Below are 10,181 nucleotides of genomic sequence, written 5' to 3'. Positions count from 1 at the left end.
TCCAGCATCTATAGTCTCCTGATTTGTTCATTTTGGCCACTCTGACTGGCGTGAGGTGATATCTGAGTGTGGTTTTGACTTGTATTTCCCTGATAAGGAGCGACGTGGAGCATCTCTTCATGTGCCTGTTGGCCAACCGGATGTCTTCTTTAGAGAAGTGTCTATTCATGTTTTCTGCCCATTTCTTCACCGGGTTATTTGTTTTTCGGGTGTGGAGTTTGGTGAGCTTTTTATAGATTTTGGATACTAGCCCTTTGTCTGATACGTCATTTGCAAGTATCTTTTCCCATTCGGTTGGTTGCCTTTTAGTTTTGTTGGTTGTTTCCTTTGCTGTGCAGAAGCTTTTTATCTTCATAAGGTCCCAGTAATTCATTTTTGCTTTTAATTCCCTTGCCTTTGGGGATGTGTCGAGTAAGAGATTGCTACGGCTGAGGTCAGAGAGGTCTTTTCCTGCTTTCTTCTCTAGGGTTTTGATGGTTTCCCGTCTCACATTCAGGTCCTTTATCCATTTTGAGTTTAGTTTTGTGAATGGTGTGAGAAAGTGGTCTAGTTTCAACCTTCTGCATGTTGCTGTCCAGTTCTCCCAGCACCATTTGTTAAAGAGGCTGTCTTTTTTCCATTGGATGTTCTTTCCTGCTTTGTCAAAGATGAGTTGGTCATCCGTTTGTGTGTCTAGTTCTGGGGCTTCTATTCTATTCCATTGGTCTATGTGTCTGTTTTTGTGCCAATACCATGCTGTCTTGATGATGACAGCTTTGTAGTAGAGGCTAAAGTCTGGGATTGTGATGCCTCCTGCTTTGGTCTTCTTCTTCAAGATTCCTTTGGCTATTCGGGGCCTTTTGTGGTTCCATATGAATTTTAGGATTGCTTGTTCTAATTTTGAGAAGCATGCTGGTGCAATTTTGATTGGGATCGCACTGAATGTGTAGATAGCTTTGGGTAGTATTGACATTTTGACAATATTTATTCTTCCAATCCATGAGCAGGGAATGTCCTTCCATTTCTTTATATCTTCTTCAATTACCTTCATAAGCTTTCTATAGTTTTAGCATACAGATCTTTTACATCTTTGGTTAGATTTCTTCCTAGGTATTTTATGCTTCTGGGTGCAATTGTGAATGGGATCAATTTATTTATTTGTCTTTCTGTTGCTTCATTGTTAGTGTATAAGAATACAACTGATTTCTGTACATTGATTTTGTATCCTGAAACTTTGCTGAATTCATGTATCAGTTCTAGCAGACTTTTGGTGGAGTCTATCGGATTTTCCATGTATAATATCATGTCATCTGCAAAAAGTGAAAGCTTGACTTCATCTTTGCCAATTTGGATGCCTTTGATTTCCTTTTGTTGTCTGATTGCTGATGCTAGAACTTCCAACACTATGTTAAACAACAGCGGTGAGAGTGGGCATCCCTGTCGTGTTCCTGATCTCAGGGAAAAAGCTCTCAGTTTTTCCCCATTGAGGATGATGTTAGCTGTGGGCTTTTCATAAATGGCTTTTATGATGTTTAAGTATGTTCCTTCTATCCCGACTTTATCAAGGGTTTTTATTAAGAAAGGGTGCTGGATTTTGTCAAAGGCCTTTTCTGCATCGATTGACAGGATCATATGGTTCTTATCTTTTCTTTTATTAATGTGATGTATCATGTTGATTGATTTGCAAATGTTGAACCAGCCCTGCATCCCAGGAATGAATCCCACTTGATCATGGTGAATAATTCTTTTTATATGCTGTTGAATTCGATTTGCTAGTATCTTATTGAGAATTTTTGCATCCATATTCATCAGGGATATTGGCCTGTAGTTCTCTTTTTTTACTGGGTCTCTGTCTGGTTTAGGAATCAAAGTCATACTGGCTTCATAGAATGAGTCTGGAAGTTTTCCTTCCCTTTCTATTTCTTGGAATAGCTTGAGAAGGATAGGAATTATCTCTGCTTTAAACGTCGGGTAGAACTCCCCTGGGAAGCCATCTGGTCCTGGACTCTTATTTGTTGGGAGATTTTTGATAACCGATTCAATTTCTTCGCTGGTTATGGGTCTGTTCAAGCTTTCTATTTCCTCCTGATTGAGTTTTGGAAGAGTGTGGGTGTTCAGGAATTTGTCCATTTCTTCCAGGTTGTCCAATTTGTTGGCATATAATTTTTCATAGTATTCCCTGATAATTGTTTGTATCTCTGAGGGATTGGTTCTAATAATTCCATTTTCATTCATGACTTTATCTATTTGGGTCATCTCCCTTTTCTTTTTGAGAAGCCTGGCTAGAGGTTTGTCAATTTTGTTTATTTTATCAAAAAAACAACTCTTGGTTTCATTGATCTGCTCTACAGTTTTTTTTAGATTCTATATTGTTTATTTCTGCTCTGATCTTTATTATTTCTCTTCTTCTGCTGGGTTTAGGCTGCCTTTGCTGTTCTGCTTCTATTTCCTTTAGGTGTGCTGTTAGATTTTGTATTTGGGATTTTTCTTGTTTCTTGAGATAGGCCTGGATTGCAATGTATTTTCCTCTCAGGACTGCCTTCGCTGTGTCCCAAAGCGTTTGGATTGTTGTATTTTCATTTTCGTTTGTTTCCATATATTGTTTAATTTCTTCTCTAATTGCCTGGTTGACCCACTCATTCTTTAGTAGGGTGTTCTTTAACCTCCATGCTTTTGGAGGTTTTCCAGACTTTTTCCTGTGGTTGATTTCAAGCTTCATAGCATTGTGGTCTGAAAGTATGCATGGTATGATTTCAATTCTTGTAAACTTATGAAGGGCTGTTTTGTGACCCAGTATATGATCTATCTTGGAGAATCTTCCATGTGCACTCGAGAAGAAAGTATATTCTGTTGCTTTGGGATGTAGAGTTCTAAATATATCTGTCAAGTCCATCTGATCCAATGTCTCATTCAGGGCCCTTGTTTCTTTATTGACCGTGTGTCTAGATGATCTATCCATTTCTGTAAGTGGAGTGTTAAAGTCCCCTGCAATTACCACATTCTTATCAATAAGGTTGCTTATGTTTATGAGTAATTGTTTTATATATTTGGGGCCTCTCATATTCGGCACATGGACATTTATAACTGTTAGCTCTTCCTGATGGATAGACCCTGTAATGAGTATATAATGCCCTTCTTCATCTCTTGTTACAGCCTTTAATTTAAAGTCTAGTTTGTCTGATGTAAGTATGGCTACTCCAGCTTTCTTTTGGCTTCCAGTAGCATGATAAATACTTCTCCATCCCCTCACTCTCAATCTAAAGGTGTCCTCAGATCTAAAATGAGTCTCTTGTAGACAGCAAATAGATGGGTCTTGGTTTTTTTTTTATCCATTCTGATACCCTATGTCTTTTGTTGGTGCATTTAGTCCATTTACATTCAGTGTTATTATAGAAAGATACGGGTTTAGAGTCATTGTGATGTCTGTATGTTTTATGCTTGTAGCGATGTCTCTGGTACTTTGTCTCACAGGATTCCCCTTAGGATCTCTTGTAGGGCTGGTTTAGTGGTGACAAATTCCTTCAGTTTTTGTTTGTTTGGGAAGACCTTTATCTCTCCTTGTATTCTAAATGACAGACTTGCTGGATAAAGGATTCTCGGCTGCATATTTTTTCTGTTCATCACATTGAAGATCTCCTGCCAATTCTTTCTGGCCTGCCAAGTTTCAAAAGAGAGATCAGTCACGAGTCTTATAGGTCTCCCTTTACATGTTAGGGCATGTTTATCCTTTGCTGCTTTCAGAATTTTCTCTTTATCCTTGTATTTTGCCAGTTTCACTATGATATGTCGTGCAGAAGATCGATTCAAGTTACATCTGAAGGGAGTTCTCTGTGCCTCTTGGATTTCAATGCCTTTTTCCTTCCCCAGTTCAGGGAAGTTCTCAGCTATTATTTCTTCAAGTACCCCTTCAGCACCTTTCCGTCTCTTCCTCCTCTGGGATACCAATTATGCGTATATTATTTCTTTTTAGTGCATCACTTAGTTCTCTAATTTTCCCCTCATACTCCTGGATTTTTTTATCTCTCTTTTTCTCAGCTTCCTCTTTTTCCATAATTTTATCTTCTAGTTCACCTATTCTCTCCTCTGCCTCTTCAATCCAAGCCGTGGTCATTTCCATTTTATTTTGCATGTCGTTTAAAGCATTTTTCAGCTCCTCCTGACTGTTCCTTAGTCCCTTGATCTCTGTAGCAAGAGATTCTCTGCTGTCCTCTATACTGTTTTCAAGCCCAGCGATTAATTTTATGACTATTATTCTAAATTCACTTTCTGTTATATTATTTAAATCCTTTTTGATCAGTTCATTAGCTGTTGTTATTTTTTGGAGATTCTTTTGAGGGGAATTCTTCCGTTTGGTCATTTTGGATAGTCCCTGGAGTGGTGCAGACCTTCAGGGCACTTCCCCTGTGCTGTGGTGTATAACTGGATTTGGTGGGCGAGGCCTCAGTGAGACCCGATGTCTGCCCCCAGCCCACTGCTGGGGCCACAGTCAGACTGGTGTGTGCTTTCTCTTCCCCTCTCCTAGGGGCGGGATTCACTGTGGGGTGGCATGGCCCGTCTGGGCTACTGGCACACTGCCAGGCTTGTGGTGCTGGGAATCTGGCATATTAGCTGGGGTGGGTAGGCAATGTGCACGGGGGCGGGAGGGGCAGGCTTAGCTCACTTCTCCTTCGGTGATCCACTTCAGGAGGGGCCCTGTGTCAGTGGGAGGGAGTCAGACCTGCTGCCGAGGGGTGGCTCCGCAGAAGCGCAGCGTTGGGTTTTTGCGCTGACCAAGCAAGTTCCCTGGCAGGAACTGGTTCCCTTTGGGATTTTGGCTGAGAGATGGGCTAAGGAGATGGTGCTGGCGAGCGCCTTTGTTCCCCGCCAAACTGAGGTCTGTCGTCCAGGGGCTCAGCAACTCTCCCTCCCTTTGTCCTCCAGCCTTTCCGCTTTCTGAGCAGAGCTGTTAACTTATGACCACCCAGATGCTAAGTCCCGCTTGCTGTCGGAACACACTCCGTCCGGCCCCTCCGCTTTTGCAAGCCAGACTCGGGGGCTCTGCTTGGCCGGCAGGCTGCCCCTCCGCCCCGGTTCCCTCCCACCAGTCCCTGGAGCACGCACCACCTCTCAGCCCTTCCTACCCTCTTCCGTGGGCCTCTTGTCTGCACTTGGCTCCGGAGACTCCGTTCTCCTAATCCTCTGCAGTTTTCTGGGTTATTTAGGCAGGTGTAGGTGGAATCTAAGTGATCAGCAGGATGCGCGGTGAGCCCAGTGTTCTCCTATGCTGCCATCTTCCCAGAGGTCTCTGCACCCTCTTTAGATTGAGACATGTACAATGATTTCAGGAGTAGATTCCTTAATGCCCCTTTCCCATTTAGCCCATCCCCCCTCCCACTTCTTAATTATCCGCCTAGCTTTCACTATCAATTCCCTTTTCGCTTATGTATTATTATTCAGTCCTCTCTTCCTCTAATAAGAGCCTAATTTCTTTGAGAAACAGAATATTACTTATCTGATTTACCATTTTATCTCTAGTTTCAAAGTTGTGCCTGGCACACAGAGGAGGATTAAAAGAGGTGTTTTCTATATAAATTTATGTAAAATGAAAGAAGAAAAGATAATTTTGACTTTCAAGATATTCCCATCTCTTTTAATTTTATTCACGATCCATGAAATTAAAATAAGATGTGCACAAGAGTAGGGATTTTTAATCTCCCCGCGTATGATCAGAGGATGTAATAATAGTTGATAGAATTGAGATGAGACTTTTGGAAAAAAATTGTATATTAATTCGCTGAAAATTTCCTGAGTCACAAGGCACTGTTCTGGTTTCCCCCTACAAATTAAAAAAAAAAGAAAAAAAAAAGAAAAAGAAAAAGAAAAAGAATGTCCCTAAGATTCACCATAACATTACTAAGTTTTTTTTAAATTTTTTTTTTAATGTTTATTTCTGAGACAGAGACAGAGCATGAATAGGGGAGGGGCAGAGAGTGGGAGACACAGAATATGAAGCAGGCTTCAGGCTCTGAACTGTTAGCACATAGCCTGACACAGGGCTGGAACTCACAAACCTGAGACTGTCACCTGAGCCAAAATTGGACCCTTAATCAACTGACCCACTCAGGCACACAGAGTTTTTTTTATTTTTAAATCTAAAATTTGACATCACATAAAAGGAACTTCAAAATTGAAAGTTCTCAGTGATGAGATTCAATATTATCTCATTTTTAATTTTGAAAAACATAATTTATACTTATTGAACATAAAAAGAAGTAAATCTAAAATTTATGGGGCACCTGGGTGGCTCAGTTAGTTAAGCATCTGACTTTAGCTCAGGTCATGATCTTACTGTGTGTTCAATCCCTGTGTCTGCCTCATGCTGAAAGCTCAGAGCTAGAAACCTGCTTCAGATTCTGTGTCTCACTTTCTCTCTGCCCCTCCCCTGCTCACACTTTGTCTCTTTCTCAAAAATAAACATTAAAAAAATTTTTAAAATAAATATAAAATTTAGCTTCATGCCTTTAATGAAATGTATATTCTTAACAGTTTTTTATGCTTTACTCTTAACTGATAAAATTTATATAAATTGTTGGTAAATGCATAATTTTTCTTTTTCAGTATTTCCACTTAAAAAATTTCAGATGCTCTTTGCTATCCTTTTTGCATCAAAATTTTGAAGCACATTATATTCACATTTCATAAAATGGCATGAAATAAAAACACAGTTACTGAAGGATACAAAAATATCTTAATCTCTTGGGAAATAAATTTCAATTCTGGGGCATCATCTTTAGATCATTTAGATTTCTTGTTATGCAGTCCTCTGACTACCCATTAGAATCAGGTGGGTGTTTGTGAAAATGGAGAGTCCTGAAAGTCATACATATAGAATTAAATGGGACATAGATGGGACATAGAAATTCCCAGTGAAAACAACAACAACAACAAACAACAACAACAACAACAACAAACGTACAGGGATTCACTTTAAATATTGTAAAGTTTGAGAATCAATAATCAGTGTTTGTAATGAAATTTAATAGAATTGTCCAAACCAGACTTTAATGGTCATTGTGTAAATAGTCCTCCATTGTTTAAAGTATAGTTTGATTCAGAATGAATAGGAGCAGTTTTATCTGAATGACAGTATGCAATATTATGTGACAGGGTGCCCTCTCTTGAGCTCAAAGGCTCTGCTATTACCTGCTCATCTTTGGACTTGAAAGTCTTTTATCATCAAGCTTTTAGGCTTGCTAAAGTCAAGATTGGGTTAAAATTAAAATGCCTATTTAAGAAAATAATAATTTATATTACTAACTTGCCATGAATTCTTTTATTAGTCTAATTTCAGGAACATAGCAGGCCCCAAATGATTTAAACAGAAATAGTTGAGTTTTATTTGTGGAGAAAATTCAGAGCACAAGGAAATTTGGCTAAGCACAGTCTGAGTAATCAATCAATCAATTCAGTTTACAAATGATTCTTGGTAATTGTGTTAGACGTAATGGGAAAGCACAGGGATAAGCTTTATGTCCCACCATGGCACTTAAAATACATGAAAGACATGTGATGTGCCAATATATTCCATCCTATTAAGTAAAAACTGCTACAAGAAATGTATGAAGAGTACAAAGGAGGCAGTGATTTCTAAGGTGAGGATATACAGCTCATGAGGTTCCTTGGAGGACCTAATATTTAAACTTGACCTTCAAAGTAGAAAGAATTTGAGTATTAGGAAACTCCAGAGGAATCTGATACTACTGGGTCTAGATTTTCAAGTTGCTGAGTGTCTACTAAGGGAGAGAAAAAGCCTAGAATAAAGAATAAAATGAATACCATTAATACACATTTTTTTCATATCGAGTTTTAACAAAAATTCAATGATGACATGAGGCCTTTTCCTATTTATCAGTAAAAAAAATGAGAAATTTATGGTTCTAATCTACTCAAAAGCTCTCCCACAGAGTAACTGAACTCAGGCAGCCACTTCCATAGTAGGGAGGCAGATATTCTGGGGACCTTTAAAGGTTGATAGTACCTCTTCCTTGTTCCATGTCGTAAAATTTTATTATTTTGGATTCTTTACTAAAAATAATGCCCTTTGTAGAGCCTAGCCATCATAGATATTAGATATTAGAACCTGGCACTTATGTCAGAAAGAATATTCAAATTGTCCATGACAATATACCAACCACAAGGACTTTTCGTATAGTATTCACCAATGCCAATGACAAAATGGAAAATTACAAACTCCAGCTGTTGTACATCTATACTTCATGAAATGGCAGCATGCAGAGGTTGTTAGAATAAGAACATCATCCAGCATAACTCTGAAAATATTTCTCTAAAATTAGAATAACCAATAAAATCTGAGTAGAAAATGAGACTGAAACTTAATCTAATATTTTTCAAGTTTATTTTTGTTGTTGTTATTTTATTATCTAAAAATGAACAAAACTGACTTTGATAGAGTTGAGATTGGAAATATACAGGTTTATGGGTAGAATTCAGAAAATAGTTAAAGTAACAAAGCACAGAAAAAGTAACTAATACAGTAATTTGCCTTTCCCCGAGGAAGCATATATTTAGTGATTTTAATTTAAAATGTATTATTTATGCAGGGTTTTTTTATAGTAGAAAATTTCATTTGTATAGTTAAGTATATGAAAAATCAGGTAAACAGACATTGTATATGGGCGACCATTAACTGACGTTACAAGTACAAACATATTCAAAAGTCTGACTTTGTAGGCAATAACATAAAGAAGCAAATGGGAAATCTATTTCATGACTTGGAAAAAATGCACAAAGCAGTAGTTTATGATATCCAAAATGCAAAAAGAAAGAAAAAAAAAAGAAAATGTAAACAGCGTCAACACTGGAGTAAATGTACTAATTTTGAGGCAGAGGAGAAGATAACAAAATGGCCCCACAATGTGAAACATCTGGTCATTGAATCAAAAATGGACTTTAATTGGAAACAGACAGATGGCATAAACGCTATTAGCACAGAGAAAGCTGTTGCATAGACATGGAGATCTGGGATATTGACTTTGGCAGTACTGTCTTTTCTTTGCATTGCCAATGTTACCCAAATTAAATAGAAAATCAGGAAAGGTTGACCTCCTTGCTTAACAGTTCATCAGGCCTATTCCTGCTCTTTTAAATAGATTATTACATGCTCTCATGTAATTGAACAAACAGGTAAAATGTCTCTTTTTGTTGATATTATGCACACATACATATACTGTAATAAAGAGTATTGTCATAGTGGCATTTAGCTTTCTTTTGGCAATATTAGCTCAAAATAAGTTTTCTAAGTATTTTTATTATAAGAGGCTAAAAATTTTATCATTCTTAGAGCTGAAAATAAGAATTTAGGAATTATTATCTAGGTCTGTTCTATAGAGCTTATCAAACCAAGATTAGAAATTCAAACACAGTGAGGTAAACAGGTGATATAAATATTCTCATCTCTCTTTGGTTGATCAGATGTGACTTACAGAGTTGTTAGATATTTAATCACTACATTCAAGTCTAATCTGCAAATCCATTTTAAATAGGCTTTGTCACAGAGCGTTTAGTAAAAAAGTGCCAGTGATAAGTGTTTTTAATAAAACTCATTTTGGGAGTAACTTATTTATGCACTGGCTTTATCTTCTAGCTTTCTTGCACATGGAGAAACCATTATTCATTTAAATCAGTGACTTAGACTCCAATTCTGATTTATTTGAGAATCTGATGAAAATGAAGTATATTCCTCCTTGAAAAATGCACATGCACACAGAATTTTTTGAATACTTTCAAGAAGCTTATCCTTTGAAATCCCATACTTGGGGTCCATGGAACTTAGGTAGCAAATCTCTGGTTTCCAGAAATTTATAATATAACAAAAGAAGTTAAATAGGTGAAGAGGATTAAGAGTACACTTATGGTAAGCACTGACTAATGTATAGAATTGTCCAATCACTATATTGTATACCTGAAACTAATATAACACTGTAGATTATCCTGGAATTAAAAAAACCCCAGACATTAAGAAATCTAAAAAGCAGAGTCTTAAATATTACCATGATAGAATTATGATCCAGTGAATGTAAAAATAACAACTTGATGGATAAAGATATTTTAATCTGTTAGCATCTTGCTTATGATCATACTCTTTCAAATGCTTTAGGAAACATGCTTTTTCTAATGCTTTTACAATATGGGTACAACCTCAT

Source organism: Lynx canadensis, chromosome A1, assembly GCF_007474595.2.
Source record: "Lynx canadensis isolate LIC74 chromosome A1, mLynCan4.pri.v2, whole genome shotgun sequence".
Taxonomy (NCBI): domain Eukaryota; kingdom Metazoa; phylum Chordata; class Mammalia; order Carnivora; family Felidae; genus Lynx; species Lynx canadensis.
Note: the sequence above shows the minus strand (reverse complement) of the source record.